Genomic DNA, 21129 nt, shown 5'->3' on the forward strand with positions numbered 1-21129 from the left:
TTTAATCACCTTTTTCTCAGGATCTTAATACTTACCGTCGGGAACAGACCAGCTTCCAGCCAGCGGTCCTTCCCTGTTCTGGCGCCGACTCCCACCCGTACCAATCTGGCATCTCGGCAAGTGGGTGGTCCATTGCGCCACTTGGCCGTCCGCTGACATCAGCCGGCGGTTCTCCCCTCCTGCCCGCTCCAGCCCACATTGAAAGTGGCACTGGGCAGATCTGGGCAGAGGAATGTCAGCGGCAGTGGGCGGCAGTCAGGGACACTGGGCAATGAGTTCATCAATTTCGGGCCCCATATCCCTCACTTTTAAAAAAAAATTAAGTTTTAAAAATAAAATCAAGACTAGCTACATGGGCATTTGTAAATGATTCAATAACTGACTATTTATAGCCGTATGAAACTGGCAAAATCAAGTATGTAAGTCTGCTATAAAAATAGTCAAAACTATTGGAAACATTACGTGTGGCATGTGATAGTTCAGTGCATTGGAATCCCGCACAGGGGCAAGCTTGCCACAAGAGTATGTGAACCCTGAGCAGGAATATGAGACAAATCAGTAAAAAGTGGTTCTGAGAACATACGAACTTAAGAAATAGGAGCAAGAGTAGGCCATATGGCCCCTCGACCTGCTCTGCCATTCAATAAGATCATGGCTGATCTGATCATGACCTCAACTCCATTTTCCTCCCTGTTCCCCATAACATTTGACTCCCCTATAGTTCAAGAATCAGTCTATCTCAGCCTTGAATATATTCAATGACCCAGCCTCCACAGCTCTCTGGGGCAGAGAATTCCAAAGATTCACAACCATCTGAGAGAAGAAATTCCTCCTCACCTCCGTGTAAATGGGTGACCCCTTATTTCGAAACTATGCCCCTGGTTCGAGATTCCCCCACGGTGGGAAACCTCCTCCCCCTGTGAAGCCCCTTCATAATTTTATATGTTTCAATATGATCACCTCTCATTCTTCCAGGAGGGAATTAGAAAGATGAAAAATAGGTGGAAATTAATCAGACTAAGATAGCCGAGGAAACTTAAATGGTGGTGAGGTAGGCGGGGAAATTAGTAATTGAAGCAGAGATCACGTCAACATTTAAAAATATGCTAGAGAGGTGGTTGAAGGTAAGGTGGACAAAGGAATAGGACACGCCTATGGGATTAGGTCTACTACTTGTGTGGAGGATAAACACCAACACACACTGGTTCAGCTGAATGGCCTATTTCTATGTTGTAATTTCTATGTACTGAGCATTGCTCAATTTTATGACTGAGATCAATTAACCTAATGACCACTACTACAGGGTAATTTATTGAGAGAAGTCAACTAATTTAATAAATCTGGGTCGGTAGGAATCGGTTGAAGGTAGGAGGAACCATTCTGCCTACTGACAACAAAGAAATCAAGCTTATGTTTTTCACTTGGGAAAATCCCTGACCATAAGTAGGGCGGAACGCAACTCGCTCCTGACATGTTTAAGTAGGCTGACATTTGCAATTCCCCGAATTAGCCATATTAAAATATAGGGCAAGCTCCAGGCATCAAGAACATCTCTGATTGTGGGTTCGCTCATCGAGAATGGATGAAGCGGTGGATACTAGCTTAGAATTGCAGATTTAAAAGCCTCCAGCAGCTTAAAGGGACTGGCATCAGAAAAATGGATTTGAGGCACAGAATTAAATTTTCTTTAAAGCTGATGACTGGCTTGCAAGAGGACACTGAGCCCTTTTCCTAGGTTTATGGACGCATCTATGGAAGTGCTGCTGGAGCAAATGAAGCAGATGAGGAAGGCTCTGCTTGGCAAGAGTGGCACGGGACCCAAGGAGAGCACAGGGGCAATGGAAGGTGATGACCAGGAGCAGTCAACTCTTTGATCCCATACACAGCAATGTAGTGCAGGACGGTTGTGATTTTAATGGGCACTGTCGAGTGGTCAAGTTGAGCACTAGATCCGCAGCAGGCGACATAACATAGTGATGGCTTCCTTTGAAAAAAGCAAAGCCTCTGCTCCTTGAACAATGCAGGCAGGAGCACTTCTGCCTATACACTCTGGTATTGAGATTCCAATTTATGGGTGCCACGTTCTCCCAGTGTGTGACATCCCTCCATTGCCCCTCCTCATTTTGTTTACAAGCAACAAAGAAAGAGGAATTTCCATTGAAAAAGCCACTAGATGGGAAGGAAAAGGCAGCCCTCAAGAAAGGCCGTAGTTCACTGAAACAAAAAACAAATGACTGAGAAATAAGTTCTTAACTGTACCTTGGCGCCTTGAAATTCTCTTCCACCTTCACGAGAGTGCATAGCAACCCGAGACGACTGGTATTAATATGATTTGTAATTCAAGCATAATAGATCTCTTTTCCATTTATTGCTGCTACCTTCGTGATTGGCGTCCCAAAATTAGATACCTACCAGCTGAAAATCTAAGCAGAATTCATTTTATAAAATTATATTGCTGTACATTCCAGGCTAGTGTGCAGTTGTATAAAATATTTATAAATTTATGCTCGAGCTGTTACATGAGGACATCTAGTGGTACATTGATCTCACTTCATCCATTTTGAAATGTCCAAGAGTTTAAGCTTGATCCTTTGTGACATGGTGCAACTTACACACAGCATCAATTCAACCCAAGTTAAACCAAACAGGGCTCACCCCCACCCTCCATTAGTCATGGAGAAACCCTTTGGCTAATTTGGTAAAAACTCTTCTCCGATGCCTGAAGGCAATCAAGCAAGCTCCAGGAGACCATGGTGACTTGTATCACTCGGCCCCATTAAACCACCAAGCTTCTATAACTTGAGATGTCTTCCTCTCGTAGGAACTCATTCAGCTCACTCCTGGAGGCCTACAGCGAATTCAAACTCATGCATGTACTGCCAACCTACCCCAGAGGTCAACGACTCTGAGAAAAGAAGTACTTCCCAGCATCTAATCTAGCTCTAGGCTTCTGAAACTTGCACTGGACACCTTGGTCCTCCCCTGTCTATCTAGCCCAAGTAACCTATCCACTTGCACAGAATCTATTCTCTTCATTATTTTAAATCTTCAATCATATCCCCTCAAAGTCTATTCTTTTATGAAATAAAAAGGCCCAGCTCTCTAAGCCTGTCCTGATAATTAGAACCTTTAAACTCGCCTTTAATCGAGTTGCCTTCAACTGAACCTTTTCCATTGCCTCAATACTCTCAACCAGGTTAGGTAGCCAAAACTGGATACAGTATTCCAGATGGGGCCAGACCACGGCTTTGTACAAGGCAAGGATTTCACTCCTAGTTCTATATTTAATTATCCTAGCTGTACATCACTACACCCAATTTGCTTTCACAATCGCCTCGCAACGCTTGTCAAGGACCTTCAATGATTCAAAAACTACAGCCCCAAGCACTGTTCCATTCAGCAGCCTTGAGCGTACGGTATACATGCCCCTTCCCAATTGCATCATGCTGCATTTGTCTATATTGAAAGACCAACAACAAGTTGTATTTATATAGCGTCTTTAACACAGTGAAACGTCCCAAGGCATTACAAAGGAGTATTATGTGATAAAAATTTGACACCGAGCCGCATAAGTAAAAATTAGTGCAGGTGACAAAAACTTGGTCAAAGAGGTATGTTTTAAGGAACGTTTTGAAAGAGGAGAGAGAGGTAGAGAGGCGGAGAGGTTAAGGCAGGGAGTTCCAGAACTTGGGGCCTCAGCCAGATATAGGCCCATTCCCCCACTGTGTCTAGATTCACCTGCAAGCTGTTTTTTTTCATTTGAGGTCCTAATTCCTGCACATATCTTCGAGTCATCCTCAAACTGGTGGATCTTTTCATTAAGATTATTAATAAAGATAAAGAGCAATGAGCTTAACATTGATCTTTGTGGAACTCTATTCGTGATCACAGAGCTGCTATCATTAATACCAACCCTCAGTCTATGCAAATGAAACTAATTTTCCATCTTCCATCCTATCACAGACCTTCGCTTTTGTTCTTTCCTCTCCTCCCCTCCCTCCTTTCCCTGCTCCTACACTTGCTTAAAAATCTATTACATCTCTAACCTTTTCCAGTTCTGACGAAACGTCTTCGATCTGAAACGTTAACTCTGTTTCTCTCTCCACATATGCTGAGTGTTTCCAGCATTTTCTGTTTTAATTCTCCATCTAACTCGAGCTCTGCCCACCAACCCCACAAGACAAAACCTTACTTCGCAACCTTTTGTGTCGCACTTTATCAAAGACTTTTGAAAATCTTGATACACAATATTTATCAGGCTTCTCTCATCCACCAACCAAGTCAGGGATTTTAATTCCTGAACTTCATCATAGCCTCAGTCATTCTCCCGCCAGGAAGTAGTAGCTGGCTGGCAGACAGAAGCACAATGTCAGGTGGCCGGAGGCTGAAGGAACAGTCCTGGCACTTGGCTAAGTCTTGGAGAGGGCAATTGGGAGGTAGCGCAGGGCAGGGGAGGGCTAAACTTTCCACATGGGATCCTATGTTTTGTAAGTAGGGGGTAGAGACTCCAAAAGCAGAGGTAATGCTGAACTTTCTGCAAATCATGAGTTAAAATGCAATTCGAACATCAAGTTGTCCAAAACTGGATGCACTTTAGGAAGCATATCAAGGCCATGAAGAGGTTGATTAAGATGATACCAAGGATGAGAAGTACATTAATGATTTAGACGAGGGGATTAAATGTAGTATCTCCAAATTTGCGGATGACACTAAGTTGGGTGGCAGTGTGAGCTGCAAGGAGGTTTCTATGAGGCTGCAGAGCGACTTGGATAGGTTAGGTGAGTGGGCAAATGCATGGCAGATGAAGTATAATGTGGATAAATGTGAGGTTATCCACTTTGGTGGTAAAAACAGAGAGACAGACTATTATCTGAATGGTGACAGATTAGGAAAAGGGCAGGTGCAAAGAGACCTGGGTGTCATGGTACATCAGTCATTGAAGGTTGGCATGCAGGTACAGCAGGCAGTTAAGAAAGCAAATGGCATGTTGGCCTTCATAGCGAGGGGATTTGAGTACAAGGGCAGGGAGGTGTTGCTACAATTGTACAGGGCCTTGGTGAGGCCACACCTGGAGTATTGTGTACAGTTTTGGTCTCCTAACCTGAGGAAGGACATTCTTGCTATTGAGGGAGTGCAGCGAAGGTTCACCAGACTGATTCCCAGGATGGCGGGACTGACCTATCAAGAAAGACTGGATCAACTGGGCTTGTATTCACTGGAGTTCAGGAGAATGAGAGGGGACCTCATAGAAACGTTTAAAATTCTGACGGGGTTAGACAGGTTAGATGCAGGAAGAATGTTCCCAATGTTGGGGAAGTCCAGAACCAGTGGACACAGTCTAAGGATAAGGGGGAAGCCATTTAGGACCGAGATGAGGAGGAATTTCTTCACCCAGAGAGCGGTGAACCTGTGGAATTCTCTACCACAGAAAGTTGTTGAGGCCAATTCACTAAATATATTCAAAAAGGAGTTAGATGAAGTCCTTACTACTAGGGGAATCAAGGGGTATGGCGAGAAAGCAGGAATGGGGTACTGAAGTTGCATGTTCAGCCATGAACTCATTGAATGGCGGTGCAGGCTAGAAGGGCCGAATGGCCTACTCCTGCACCTATTTTCTATGTTTCTATGTTTCTATATACTTATGAATGACTCCATGAGGCAATGTGTTGTATTCAAACTGTAGTGGTCTTGGTAGCTCCAGAGTGAGGCAGCCACATGGTGGCTACCTTTTTAAACAGCCTCTGCCACCAGGGCAGGAAACCCCGGTCTCCACCAGTTGCACCCTCTAGTGGTGCCAGCATAGAACATACACAGTGTAAACCTTACTGATAGTACATCACAAAAACAAGTCTCCCTCTTATGCAACTATACAGTGACTACACAGAGAGCATATCTATAGTCTGCATATATATCATCACTCTCCCCCAAGTCCTTTGTGCCAATTACCTTTGCACTATGTGCTCTGGCTTAGCTCTCCCCAGACTTAAGTGCCAATAGCCCTTGCACCTTGGCTGTGCTTTGGCTTGGCTCTCTCCCTGTTAAAGCCCAGCGGGAGATCGAGAGCCAGCGGCAGTTGGTGAGAGGGGAGCGACCTGTCAAAAGCCCAGCGGGAGATCGAGAGCCAGCGGCAGTTGGTGAGAGGGGAGCGACCTATCAAAAGCCCAGCGGGAGATCGAGAGCCAGCGGCAGTTGGTGAGAGGGGAGCGACCTATCAAAAGCATACCGGTGCAGCTACAGCGGGAGAGAAAGCAAAATAGAAGTAGAAAGTAATCAAAAAGTGACGTCACAGCCAATGGGGTAAGTGATTGGCTGGTGATTGGTGAGTATCTTTTCTTTTCTTTTTTATATCAGTAAGTGAACTGCAACATTGTTATTACCAATTTAAGGGTATCTAAGGTTAAGACATGGCAGGAGAGCTCGGCCATGTGATATGCTCCTCCTGTACCATGTGGGAACTCGGGGACACTTCCGGTGTCCCTGGGCGTTACGTGTGTAGGAAGTGTATCCGCCTCGAGCTCTTGACGGTCCGCGTTGCGGAATTGGAGCTGAGGGTGGATTCACTCTGGAGCATCCACGATGCTGAGAATGACGTGAGTATCACGTGTAGTGAGTTGGTCTTACCGCAGGAGAAGGGTCCACAGCCAGATAGGGAATGGAAGACCAGCAGGAAGAGCAGTGCAAGAAAGATAGTGCAGGGGTCCCCTGTGGTCATCCCCCTGCAAAACAGATACACTGCTTTGAGTACTGTTGGGGAGGATGACTCATCAGGGGAGGGCAGCAGCAGCCAAGTTCATGGCACCGTAGGTGGCTCTGCTGCAAAGGAGGGCAGGAAAAAGAGTGGGAGCGCGATAGTGATAGGGGATTCGATGGTGAGGGGAATAGATAGGCGTTTCTGCGGACGCAACCGAGACTCCAGGATGGTATGTTGCCTCCCTGGTGCAAGGGTCAAGGATGTCTCGGAGCGGGTGCAGGACATTCTGAAATGGGAGGGAGAACAGCCAGTTGTCGTGGTGCACATTGGTACCAACGACATAGGTAAAAAAAGGGATGAGGTCCTACGAAAAGAATTTAAGGAGCTAGGAGCTAAATTAAAAAGTAGGACCTCAAAAGTAGTAATCTCGGGATTGCTACCAGTGCCACGTGCTAGTCAGAGTAGGAATCACAGGATAGCGCAGATGAATACATGGCTTGAGCAGTGGTGCAGCAGGGAGGGATTCAAATTCTTGGGGCATTGGAACCGGTTCTGGGGGAGGTGGGACCAGTACAAATCGGACGGTCTGCACCTGGGCAGGTCCGGAACCAATGTCCTAGGGGGAGTGTTTGCTAGTGCTGTTGGGGAGGAGTTAAACTAATATTGCAGGGGGATGGGAACCTATGCAGGGAGACAGAGGGAGACAAAAATGAGGCAATAGCAAAAGACAGAAAGGAGATGAGGAAAAGTGGAGGGCAGAGAAACCCAAGGCAAAGAACAAAAAGGGCCACTGTACAGCAAAATTCTAAAAGGACAAAGGGTGTTAAAAAAGCAAGCCTGAAGGCTTTGTGTCTTAATGCAAGGAGTATCCGCAATAAGGTGGATGAATTAACTGTGCAAATAGATGTTAACAAATATGATGTGATTGGGATTACGGAGATGTGGCTCCAGGATGATCAGGGCTGGGAACTCAACATCCAGGGGTATTCAACATTCAGGAAGGATAGAATAAAAGGAAAAGGAGGTGGGGTAGCATTGCTGGTTAAAGAGGAGATTAATGCAATAGTTAGGAAGGACATTAGCTTGGATGATGTGGAATCTATATGGGTAGAGCTGCAGAACACTAAAGGGCAAAAATCGTTAGTGGGAGTTGTGTACAGACCTCCAAACAGTAGTAGTGATGTTGGGGAGGGCATCAAACAGGAAATTAGGAGTGCATGCAATAAAGGTGCAGCAGTTATAATGGGTGACTTTAATATGCACATAGATTGGGCTAGCCAAACTGGAAGCAATACGGTGGAGGAGGATTTCCTGGAATGCATAAGGGATGGTTTTCTAGACCAATATGTCGAGGAACCAACTAGGGGGGAGGCCATCTTAGACTGGGTGTTGTGTAATGAGAGAGGATTAATTAGCAATCTCATTGTGCGAGGCCCCTTGGGGAAGAGTGACCATAATATGGTGGAATTCTGCATTAGGATGGAGAATAAAACAGTTAATTCAGAGACCATGGTCCAGAACTTAAAGAAGGGTAACTTTGAAGGTATGAGGCATGAATTGGCTAAGATAGATTGGCTAATGATACTTAAAGGGTTGACTGTGGATGGGCAATGGCAGACATTTAGAGACCGCATGGATGAATTACAACAATTGTACATTCCTGTCTGGCGTAAAAATAAAAAAGGGAAGGTGGCTCAACCGTGGCTATCTAGGGAAATCAGGGATAGTATTAAAGCCAAGGAAATGGCATACAAATTGGCCAGAAATAGCAGCGAACCTGGGGACTGGGAGAAATTTAGAACTCAGCAGAGGAGGACAAAGGGTTTGATTAGGGCAGGGAAAATGGAGTACGAGAAGAAGCTTGCAGGGAACATTAAGGCGGATTGCAAAAGTTTCTATAGGTATGTAAAGAGAAAAAGGTTAGTAAAGACAAACGTAGGTCCCCTGCAGTCAGAATCAGGGGAAGTCATAACAGGGAACAAAGAAATGGCAGACCAATTGAACAAGTACTTTGGTTCAGTATTCACTAAGGAGGACACAAACAACCTTCCGGATATAAAAGTGGTCAGTGGGTCTATTAAGGAGGAGGAACTGAGGGAAATCTTTATTAGTCGGGAAATTGTGTTGGGGAAATTGTTGGGATTGAAGGCCGATAAATCCCCAGGGTCTGATGGACTGCATCCCAGAGTACTTAAGGAGGTGGCCTTGGAAATAGCGGATGCATTGACAGTCATTTTCCAACATTCCATTGACTCTGGATCAGTTCCTATCGAGTGGAGGGTAGCCAATGTAACCCCACTTTTTAAAAAAGGAGGGAGAGAGAAAACAGGGAATTATAGACCGGTCAGCCTGACCTCAGTAGTGGGTAAAATGATGGAATCAATTATTAAGGATGTCATAGCAGCGCATTTGGAAAATGGTGACATGATAGGTCCAAGTCAGCATGGATTTGTGAAAGGGAGATCATGCTTGACAAATCTTCTGGAATTTTTTGAGGATGTTTCCAATAAAGTGGACAAAGGAGTACCAGTTGATGTGGTATATTTGGACTTTCAGAAGGCTTTCGACAAGGTCCCACACAGGAGATTAATGTGCAAAGTTAAAGCACATGGGATTGGGGGTAGTGTGCTGACGTGGATTGAGAACTGGTTGTCAGACAGGAAGCAAAGAGTAGGAGTAAATGGGTACTTTTCGGAATGGCAGGCAGTGACTAGTGGGGTACCGCAGGGTTCTGTGCTGGGGCCCCAGCTGTTTACATTGTACATTAATGATTTAGACGAGGGGATTAAATGTAGTATCTCCAAATTTGCGGATGACACTAAGTTGGGTGGCAGTGTGAGCTGCGAGGAGGATGCTATGAGGCTACAGAGTGACTTGGATAGGTTAGGTGAGTGGGCAAATGCGTGGCAGATGAAGTATAATGTGGATAAATGTGAGGTTATCCACTTTGGTGGTAAAAACAGAGAGACAGACTATTATCTGAATGGTGACAGATTAGGAAAAGGGAAGGTGCAACGAGACCTGGGTGTCATGGTACATCAGTCATTGAAGGTTGGCATGCAGGTACAGCAGGCGGTTAAGAAAGCAAATGGCATGTTGGCCTTCATAGCGAGGGGATTTGAGTACAGGGGCAGGGAGGTGTTGCTACAGTTGTACAGGGCCTTGGTGAGGCCACACCTGGAGTATTGTGTACATTTTTGGTCTCCTAACTTGAGGAAGGACATTCTTGCTATTGAGGGAGTGCAGCGAAGATTCACCAGACTGATTCCCGGGATGGTGGGACTGACCTATCAAGAAAGACTGGATCAACTGGGCTTGTATTCACTGGAGTTCAGAAGAGTGAGAGGGGACCTCATAGAAACGTTTAAAATTCTTACGGGTTTGGACAGGTTGGATGCAGGAAGAATGTTCCCAATGTTGGGGAAGTCCAGAACCAGGGGTCACAGTCTAAGGATAAGGGGTAAGCCATTTAGGACCGAGATAAGGAGAAACTTCTTCACCCAGAGAGTGGTGAACCTGTGGAATTCTCTACCACAGGAAGTAGTTGAGGCCAATTCACTAAATATATTCAAAAGGGAGTTAGATGAAGTCCTTACTACTCGGGGGATCAAGGGGTATGGCGTGAAAGCAGGAAGTGGGTACTGAAGTTTCATGTTCAGCCATGAACTCATTGAATGGCGGTGCAGGCTAGAAGGGCTGAATGGCCTGCTCCTGCACCTATTTTCTAACCCCCAATTCCTTTTGCCACATCGTTGGGGAGTGATTACCAGTTTGGATGGTTCGATAATGCAGTGGAGGTTCCAGAGGGTTCAAGGTGTGATCCATGTGTGTGTCCATGGCTACATACATCCAAGCCCCCACCCCCCACAGTGAGATCATGCAGCTGGCCCGTTACATTGACATTCAGGATCAGACACATTGCAAGTAGAAAGAAAGGAAGAAAAACATTTTTTTTAAACAGTTTTTATCATGACACCTTGGTTCAGTGACTTACATTCGTTATGTTTTACGGTCGTGCGCCAGGATTGGGTAGATTGCATTCATGGTTCAGTCATGGTCAGTACTGAGGTAGCAGTACAGGTATGTGAGGACGCTAGTTCCAGGGCAACCGGTCTAATGATGGCGCTGCACCCACTGCTAGCGGGGTGGGCTTGGTTCGCTCACCTTGCCAGGATTCAGGGCCTTTGCCGTTGCCTAGTGGTGGGCAGAGCCACAGATGTGCGTGGCCTCCCTGTCCTCCTTTGAGGACTGCAGAATCTTCTGCCTGCTCTCTAACGGTGTTGGGAACCTGGCTGTTCCAGGTCCCATTTGGGGAAATCGTTGGTTCTGAACTTTCGCTCCCGGATATGGCCGAGGTAGCGACTGGGTCGGGGGCTACGCCGTCTCCACCCGGGTGGTGGGCAACGGCGGCTGACTGCGCGTATTGGTGCCGTTTTCGTTTCCAAGTCTGTGGTGAATAGTGCCATTGGGTGCCTGCAGCGTGACATAGACCTGGGGCAGGGTATCAGGATCAGTGCCTTCACCCTCCTGAGGTCGCTGGCCTATAATTTGCGGGGACACCAGGATCAGCGCCTTTACCCTCCCGAATTCACTTGCTTGCTACTTTTGGGGACACTCTATTCCCGACATCTTGCAACAACATTTTGTTCTTTACATTAGAAATAGTACTGACATCTCGCAACAACATTTTGTTCACAATCTTAATCGGTTCGTTACATTGATTGCCATGCATAAAATATCTCTTTAAGTTCAGTTGGTTGCAGGTCTCCTTTAAGAGAAACCTGCTGGCTTTACCCCAATCAAATCCTTTGTTAGGCACCACATGTTGGTCCCTCAGCGTTGCACCTCGTGATATGGTCGCAGCCATCTTTTTTTTCATCCATGCTGCACCTCGCTGCAGCAGGGGCGTCATCTTGCCTCTGTCTCCAGGTCGACTGCCTTGATCCTTTTCTCCCACGATTCTGCCACAAAAGCTGGAAGAGTGCCTGTGAATTCGATCTTCCTCCCCAGGAGTCCTGCCACTGGAGCCAGGAAGTTACGGTTAGGTCGTTCCGGTCAGATCATTGCCACGCAGTCGTGATGGACGGTCTGTGTCTCAAGTCTGTGCTGGTTTGTTCTCTGGTGCCTGGCCCAAGCGAAGGTGAGGTTTTGCTCTGCCTCTGAGCACGGGGGACATCGATTGCTGGAGTGAAGAGGTCTTCCCATTTCCACTGGATCTTCCCCATCCACCTTCTTCCGAGTAGCGTTGGACCATCACCTGCAAAAATCCACAGAGGTAACTTGTGCACCACGCCATTATGGATCACGCTTACATCCGCACTACCAAGGACTGGGATCAGCTCCTTGGTGTAGGTGCGCAACATTACGGGTACTGGAACCAGCTCGGGTCATTTTTCGTTCCATAGCCTCTTAAAGGCATCCTGGCTCAGCACTGACTGGCTTGCTCCTGTGTCCACTTCCATGAAGACTGGAACGTCATTTATCTCGACTTCCATCTTCAATGGAGCACAATCAGTGGTGCAGGTGTTGTGTATCTGTAAAGCATGCACTCCCATGTTCCGCCACCAGGGAGCTCATCCCCTGAAGTCCCAAGGGATCCCGGCATCCCTTGAGAGCACTATATATAAGCCGGCCCCTAAGGCCTGTTCGTCACTCTGGAGTGTCTTGTTAAAGACTGAGGTCAATGTTACTTTAACCTCCCTGTGTGCAACCTCATCTGTGTTAGGAACACAATAACTGGCGATGAGAATACGAATCCAACACAAAGATGCAGCAAACTGTGGGCATCCTGGAGAAGTTCTCGGAGGGTGAGGACTGGGAAGCCTATGTCAAGCGGCTAGACTAGTAGCCAATGAGCTGGACGGAGAAGGAAGCACTGCAAAAAGGGGCACCGACCTACAGCCTCATAAGGAATCTTCTGGCTCCGGTGAAACCCACAGATAAGTCGTATGAGGAGCTGTGTACACTGGTTCGGGAGCATCTTAACCCGAGGGAGAGCGTGCTGATGGCGAGGTATCGGTTCCACACGTGCCAGCGATCTGAAGGTCAGGAAGTGGCGAGCTACGTCGCCGAGGTAAGGTGACTTGCAGGGCAATGTGAGTTTGATGGCTACCTGGAGCAAATGCTCAGAGACTTTTTTGTACTGGGCATTGGCCACGAGACCCACCTACGAAAACTTTTGACTGTAGAGACACCAACCCACAGTAAGGCCATTGCAATAGCACAGGCGTTTATGTCCACCAGTGATAACACCAAACAAATCTCTCAGCACACAAGTGCTAGCAATGTTCATAAATTAACTGGAACTGTGTTTGCGAGCAGAAATGTACAGGGCAGAAACCACGAGTCTGCAACTGCCAGCAGGCCTCAGGTGACCCAGATGACTCAGAGTCCCCAACAAAGGATGAATGAAGGCAATTCACACCTTGTTGGTGTTGTGGAGGCTTCCATTCAGCCTATTCATGCCGCTTCAAAAGGGTATGTTTGCAAGAGCTGTGGAACAATGGGGCACTTCCAACGAGCTTGCAAACAAGCTGCAAGCTCTGCAAAACCTACTAACCACCACGTGGCAGAGGAAGATCGGTCCATGGTGGATCAAAGCAGTTTCGAGCCTCAGAGAGAGGAGGCAGATGCTGAAGTACATGGGGTGCACACATTTTCGACGAAATGTCCACCTATAATGTTAAACGTAAAATTGATTGGCTTACCCGTAGCCATGGAACTGGACACTGGCGCTAGCCAATCCATCATGAGTAAAAAGATGTTTGAGAGACTGTGGTGCAACAAGGCATTCAGACCAGCCCTGAGCCCCATCCACACGAAACTGAGAATGTACACCAAAGAGCTTATCACTGTCCTGGGCAGCGCCATGGTCAAGGTCACCTACGAGGGCACGGTGCACGAACTGCCACTCTGGATTGTCCCGGGCGATGGCCCCCCAATGCTTGGAAGGAGCTGGCTGGGCAAAATCCGCTGGAACTGGGATGACATCCGAGCACTATCACAAGTTGATGAGGCCTCATATACGCAGGTTCTTAACAAATTTCCTTCCCTTTTTGAGCCAGGCATTGGAAACTTTTACGGGGCGAAGGTGCGGATCCACTTGGTCCCAGAGGCACGACCCATTCACCACAAGGCGCGAGCGGTACCTCACATGATGAGGGAGAGAGTGGAAATCGAGCCGGACAGGCTGCAATGTGAGGGCATCATCTCCCCAGTGGAATTCAACGAGTGGGCCAGCCCGATTGTTTCAGTACTCAAAAGTGATGGCACGGTCAGGATTTGGGGCGATTATAAAGTAACTATTAATCGTTTCTCGCTACAGGACCAATACCCGCTACCTAAGGCAGACGACCTATTTGCGATGCTGGCAGGAGGCAAGTCATTCACCAAGCTCGGCCTGACTTTGGCCTACATGACGCAGGAGCTGGAGGAGTCTTCGAAGGGCCTCATCTGCATCAACACACACAAGGGACTGTTCATCTACAACAGATGCCCGTTTGGAATTCGGGCGGCTGTAGCGATCTTCCAGAGAAAGATGGAGAGCCTACTCAAGTCGGTACCACACACGGTGGTCTTTCAGGACGACATATTGGTCACGGGTCGGGATACTGCAGAGCACCTACAAAACCTGGAGGAGGTCCTCCAGTGACTGGATCGCGTAGGGCTGTGGCTGAAGAGGTCGAAATGTGTCTTAATGGTAACAGAAGTGGAGTTTTTGGGGAGAAAGATCGTGGTGGACAGCATTCGGCCCACAGACGCCAAGACAGAGGCTATCAGGAGCGCTCCCAGGCCACAGAATGTCACGGAGCTGCGGTCGTTCCTGGGACTCCTCAACTATTTTGGTAACTTCCTACCGGGGTTAAGCACCCTTTTAAAGCCCCTACATGTGTTATTGCGCAAAGGTGAGAACTGGGTATGGGGAAAAAAAACAAGTAATTGCTTTTGAGAAAGCCAGAAACATTCTATGCTCCAACAAGTTGCTTGTATTGTATAACCCATGTAAAAGACTTGTGCTAGTATGTGATGCGTCGTCGTACGGAGTCGGGTGTGTATTACAACAAGCTAACGTTGCGGGGATGTTGCAACCTGTCGCCTATGCTTCCAGGAGCTTGTCTAAGGCTGAGAGGGCCTACAGCATGATTGAGAAAGAGGCATTAGTGTGTGTGTTCGGGGTAAAGAAAATGTATCAGTACCTGTTTGGCCTCAAATTTGAGCTGGAAACCGATCACAAGCCCCTCACATCCCTGTTCGCTGAAAACAAGGGGATAAATACTAATGCCTCAGCCTACATACAAAGGTGGGCACTCGCGCTATCAGCGTATAACTATACCATCCACCACAGGCCAGGCACCGAGAACTGTGCGGATGCTCTCAGTTGGCTACCATTGCCCACCATGGGGGTGGAAATGGCGCAGCCTGCTAACTTGTTGATGGTGGCGCAGCCCGCAGACTTGTTGATGATTATGGAAGTGTTTGAAAAGGATAATTCACCTGTCACGGCCCACCAGATTAGGACTTGGACCAGCCAAGATCCTTGGCTGTTCCTAGTAAAAAACTATGTACTGCATGGGAGCTGGGCCAGCATCCCCGTTGAAATGCAAGAGCCAATCAAGCCGTTCTAGCGGTGAAAGGACAAGCTGTCCATTCAGGCAGACTGATCTGTTGTGGGGTAACCGCGTAATGCTACCAAAAAAGGGCAGGGAGTGGTTCATCTCGGATCTGTACAGCACACACCCGGGTACAGTAATGATGAAAGCGATAGCCAGATCCCACGTGTGGTGGCCCGGTATCGACTGTGACTTAGAGTCCTGTGTACGGCAATGTGCTCAGTTGAGCAACGCGCCCAGAGAGGCACCACTAAGTTTGTGGTCCTGGACCTCCAGACCATGGTCGAGGATCCATGTCGACTATGCGGGCCCGTTTCTCGGTAAAATGTTCCTGGTGGTGGTGGATGCTTTTTCAAAATGGATTGAATGTGAAATAATGTCGGGAAGCACCGCCACTGCCACCATTGAAAGCCTGAGGGCTATGTTTGCCATCCACGGCCTGCCTGACATACTGGTCAGTGACAACGGGCCATGTTTCACCAGTGCCGAATTTAAAGAATTCATGACCCACAATGGGATCAAACATGTCACCTCGGCCCTGTTTAAACCAGCCTCCAATGGGCAGGCAGAGCGGGCAGTACAAACAATCAAACAGAGCCTTAAACGAGTCACAGAAGGCTCACTCCAAACCCGCGTGTCCCGAGTACTGCTCAGCTACCGCACAAAACCCCACTCGCTCATAGGGCTGCCCCTGGCTGAGCTACTCATGAAAAGGACACTTAAAACCAGACTCTCGCTGGTTCACCCCAACCTGCATGATGAGGTAGAGAGCAGGCGGCAGCAACAAAATGTAAATGATGGTCGCGCCACTGTGTAATGCGAAATTGATCTGAATGACCCTGTGTATGTGTTAAACTATGGACATGGTCTCCCAAATGGATCGTGGGCACAGTGATAGCTAAAGAAGGGAATAGGGTGTTTGTAGTCAAACTAGACAATGGACAAATTTGCAGAAAGCACCTGGATTAAACGAGGCTACGGTTCACAGACTGCCCTGAACAACCCACAGCAGACACCACCTTTTTCGAGCCCACAACACACACCCAAAGGATCAACGACACCACCCAGGACCAGGAAATTGAACCCATCACACCCAACAGCCCAGCAAGGCCAGGCTCACCCAGCAGCCCTGCAGGGCCAACAACACACCAGCCCAGTGAGGGCACAGCCACCAGGGAGCTCATCCCCTGAAGTCCCAAGGGATCCCAGCATCCCTTGGGAGCACTGTATATAAGCCGACCCCTAGGGCCTGTTCCTCACTTTGGAGTGTCTTAATAAAGACTGCGGTCACTGTTACTTTCACCTCCCTGTGTGCAGCCTCATCTGTGTTAGAAACACAATAGCAGGTATACACTCCATACACTTCTTCTTGGGGCTGAGCTGCCTCTCTGGCCAAATCATTATACTCCCTGCTGGATTCAAAGTCATCTACCGACTCCTCTGCTAGATGGTGAGTCACATTTCTTTTACACATACGCTGGAGGTGGCCCTGCGTGTTACAGGCGTACTCAGCAAACCGACACTGGTGAGCCCTATTGTTTCCTCCGCAATGCCAGCATGGTGCTACTCGATTAGCACACCTCGGTGGACTCTGATTTCTGGAACCCTGCGGTCTGTGCTCTCTGCCCTGGGCAGAGCCACATTCTACAGTCTTGCCTGTGAAAGGCACTGAAGGTAAATCAGTGTCGGAACAGTGGGAGGCATTCAAGGAGGAGATCCGGAAGGCTCAGGCCAAACATGTGCCCTTAAAGAAAAAAAGTGGGAATAAAAATTCTAGAGCTCCCTGGATGTCTAGGGACTTACAGGGAAGGATTAATAAAAAAAAGGGAATCTTTTCCGATGGCTAAATACTATAGAATCTTTGGAGGAATATAAAAGGTTAAGAGATACAATTAAAAAGGATATTAGGAATGCTAAGAGAGAGCATGAAAAATTCTTGGCTAGTAAAATTAAGGAAAACTTAAAGATGTTCTATAAATATATTAACAGCAAGAGGATAACTAAAGAAAGAGTAGGGCCTATTAGAGACCAAGAGGGTAATCTTTGTGTGGAGATGGAAGATGTTGGTATGGTTCTTAATGAATACTTTACGTCTGTTTTCACAAAGGAAAGAGGCAATGCAGATTCTGCTATCGAGGAGGAGTGTGAAATTCTGGATGAAATAAACATAATGAGAGAGGAGGTACTAAGGGCTTTGAAAGTGGATAAGTCCCCAGGCCCGGATGAAATGCATCCCAGGCTGTTGAGCGAAGTAAAAGAGAAAATAGCAGAGGCCTTGACCATCATTTTCCAGTCCTCTTTGGATTCAGCCATGGTGCCGGAGGACTGGAGGACTACTAATGTGGTACCCTTGTTTAAGAAGGAAGAAAAGGATAGGCCAAGTAATTACAGGCCTGTCAGCTTAACCTTAGTGGTGGGAAAATTATTGGAAAAAATCCTGAAAGGCAGGATAAATCTACAATTGGAAAGGCAAGGATTAATTAGGGACAGTCAGCACGGATTTGTTAAGGAAAGATCGTGTTTGACAAACCTGATGAATTTTTTGAGGCGGTAACCAAGAGAGTCGATGTAGTGTATATGGACTTTAGTAAAGGTTTTGATAAGGTCCCACATGGTGGGCTGGTCATGAAGTTGAAAGCCCATGGGATCCAGGGCAAAGTGATTAGTTGTATCCAAAATTGGCTTGGAGGTAGGAAGCAAAGGGTAATGGTTGATGGATGTTTTTGTGACTGGAAGGATGTTTCCAGTGGGGTTCCTCAGAGATCATTACTGGGTCCCTTGCTTTTTGTGGTATATATCAATTATTTAGATTTGAATATAGGGGGAATGATTAAGAAGTTTGCAGATGAGACAAAAATTGGCTGTGGAGGAGAGCAATCTACTGGTCAGGTGGGCAGAGCAGTGGCAAATGGAGAAGTGTGAGGTAATGCACTTTGGGAGGGTTAATAAGGAAAGATGAACAAAGGGATCTTGGCCACAGATCCCTGAAAGTAGCAGGCCGGGTGGATAAGGTGGGTAAGAAGACATACGGAATGCTTGCCTTTATTGGCCGAGGCATAGAATACAAGAGCAGTGAGGTTATGCTTAAATTGTATAATACTCTGGTTAGGCCACAGCTTGGAGTACTGCTTGCAGTTCTGGTCACCGTATTATAGGAAGGGCGTGATTGCACTGGAGAGGGTGCAGAGGAGATTTACTAGGATGCTGCCTGGAATGGGGAGTCTTAGTTATGAAGACAGATTGGATAGGCTGGGTGTGTTCTCATTGGAACAGAGGAGGTTGAGAGGAGACCTCATTGAGGTGTGCAAAATTTTGAGGGGCCTGGATACAGTGGATAGCAAGGGCCTATTTCCATTGGTGGAGGGGTCAATTACGAGGGGGCATAGTTTTAAGGTGGTTGGTGGAAGGTTCAGAGGAGATTTGAGGGGGGGCTTCTTCACGCAGAGGGTTGTGGGGGGTCTGGAACTCACTGCCTGGAAGGGTAGCTGATGCAGAAACCCTCACCACATTTAAAAGGTGCTTGGATGTGCACTTAAGGTGCCATAATCTGCAGGGTTACGGACCGAGAGCTGGTAATTGGGATTAGATTGGATAACCTTTTGTTGGCTGCCGCAGATACGATGGTAAGTACTGCAGGGAATCGAATACAGCCAGGGGGATCTCCTGGACTAGTTTCAATCGCCTGGATGGATCGGAGAGGAATTTTCCCAGATTTTTTTTCCCCCCAATTGGCCTGGGTTTTTATCTGTTTTTTGCCTCTCCCAGGAGATCACATGGCTCGGGTTGGGGTGGAATGTAGAATGTTTTACTGGAAGGGGTGTCGCAGTTGTGTGGGGCGGACTGGTTGGGCCAGATGCTCTTTACCTGTCCGCCATTGTTCATTGTTCATAGGTTTATATGTAACCTTCAGGGTTGCTGACCGAGGGCCGTGCGGTTTTGTCGGCCGGCGCGGACATGGTGGGCTAAAATGGCCTCCTTCTGCGCTATAGATTTTTATGTTTCTTCTATGGGGGTTTTAATAAGAAAAATAGGGACAAAAACATTTCCACTGGTTGGTGAGTCCATAGCTAGATGGTATAAATTTAAGATCGTCACAAATAGAACAAAGGAGAAGATTAGGAGAAATAGTTCTATTTTTCATTTTAGAGTGTTTTTAGTATATGGACTACTCCATCAGCAACATCCAGCAGAATCCACCATAACTTTTCAAAGGGAAGTGGGTAAATATTTGAAAAAGAAAAAATTGAAAGCATATGGAGAAAGGGCAGGGGAATGGGACTAATGGAGCATTCGTTCAGAGAGCCAACACAGTGCAATGGGCCAATTGGTACGATTCTATGGACATGCTGAAAGGTGACTTTCTGGCTACTGCCACTCTGCCCTGATATAGGTTGCCTGAAATGGAAGTTTACAGAGCAGTGTTATAAGTGTACTTTCTTACACTGATCTGAAAGAATTGACTAAGTACCCATCTGTGATGTATAGAGTTGCTTTCTCTTTTAATCTCATTTCAGAACTCTGCATTACTGATGTTGGCTTAAATATAATATAAGCAGACTTGAAGGCAAACTCAATCATCAGAAAGTGTGTGACCTTTAGCTTGACATACTCTCTAAGAAGGTGTGAAGGAAATCTTTACATATTTGTAACAATGTGATGATTGTTCTGTAACTGGTTGTCACATAGAAAAGTTCAGATGTTCTGAAGCCAACATGGTTTATTTAAGCAAGAAGCATTTTATAATGTTGACACAAACCAATAACTAAGACAAGAAATTGGAATAATATAACCTGTTACACAGGGAACAATAACCATTTCAATAAGATTTCCTAAATTTGAGACTTGTGTCAGAGTTTAGAAGCTGGGAATCCAGTAATCACTCAGAAAAAAAAACAGGGCCGGTATTTGGGATGGGTAATAACAGCGAACGAACAGCATTCACCGTTATTATCCCTTTGAAACTGGCCACAACTTCAGGATGTAGCGCGTGCGCATCTAAACACGGAAATCCTGAAGTTGTGGTCCGTCATTCACTGCTCTGACACTGGCTGCGAAGTGGCCTGTTTTTTGCCTCTCCCAGGAGATCACATGGCTCGGGTTGGGGTGTAATGTAGAATCTCTCGGAATGAGTGATCACAGTATGGTTGAATTTGTAATACAGATTGAGGGTGAGGAAGTAGTGTCTCAAACGAGCGTACTATGCTTAAGCAAAGGGGACTACAGTGGGATGAGGGAAGAGTTGGCTGAAGTAGACTGGGAACACAGACTAAACGGTGGCACAATTGAGGAACAGTGGAGGACTTTTAAGAAGCTCTTTCATAGTGCTCATCAAAAATATATTCCAGTGAAAGAGAAGGGCGGTAAGAGAAGGGATAACCAGCCGTGGATAACCAAGGAAACAAAGGAGAGTATCAAATTAAAAACCAATGCGTATAAGGTGGCCAAGGTTAGTGGGAAACTAGAAGATTGGGAAAATTTTAAAAGACAGCAAAGAATGACTAAGAAAGCAATAAAGAAAGGAAAGATAGATTACGAAAGTAAACTTGCGCAAAACATAAAAACAGATAGTAAAAGCTTTTACCGATATATAAAATGGAAAAGAGTGACTAAAGTAAATGTTGGTCCCTTAGAAGATGAGAAAGGGGATTTAATAATGGGAAATGTGGAAATGGCTGAGATCTTAAACAATTATTTTGCTTCGGTCTTCACCGTGGAAGACACAAAAACCATGCCAAAAATTGCTGGTCAAGGGAATGTGGGAAGGGAGGACCTTGAGATAATCACTATCACTAGGGGGGTAGTGCTGGACAGGCTAATGGGACTCAAGGT

This window comes from Pristiophorus japonicus, chromosome 13 (genome assembly GCF_044704955.1).
Source record: "Pristiophorus japonicus isolate sPriJap1 chromosome 13, sPriJap1.hap1, whole genome shotgun sequence".
Lineage (NCBI taxonomy): Eukaryota > Metazoa > Chordata > Chondrichthyes > Pristiophoridae > Pristiophorus > Pristiophorus japonicus.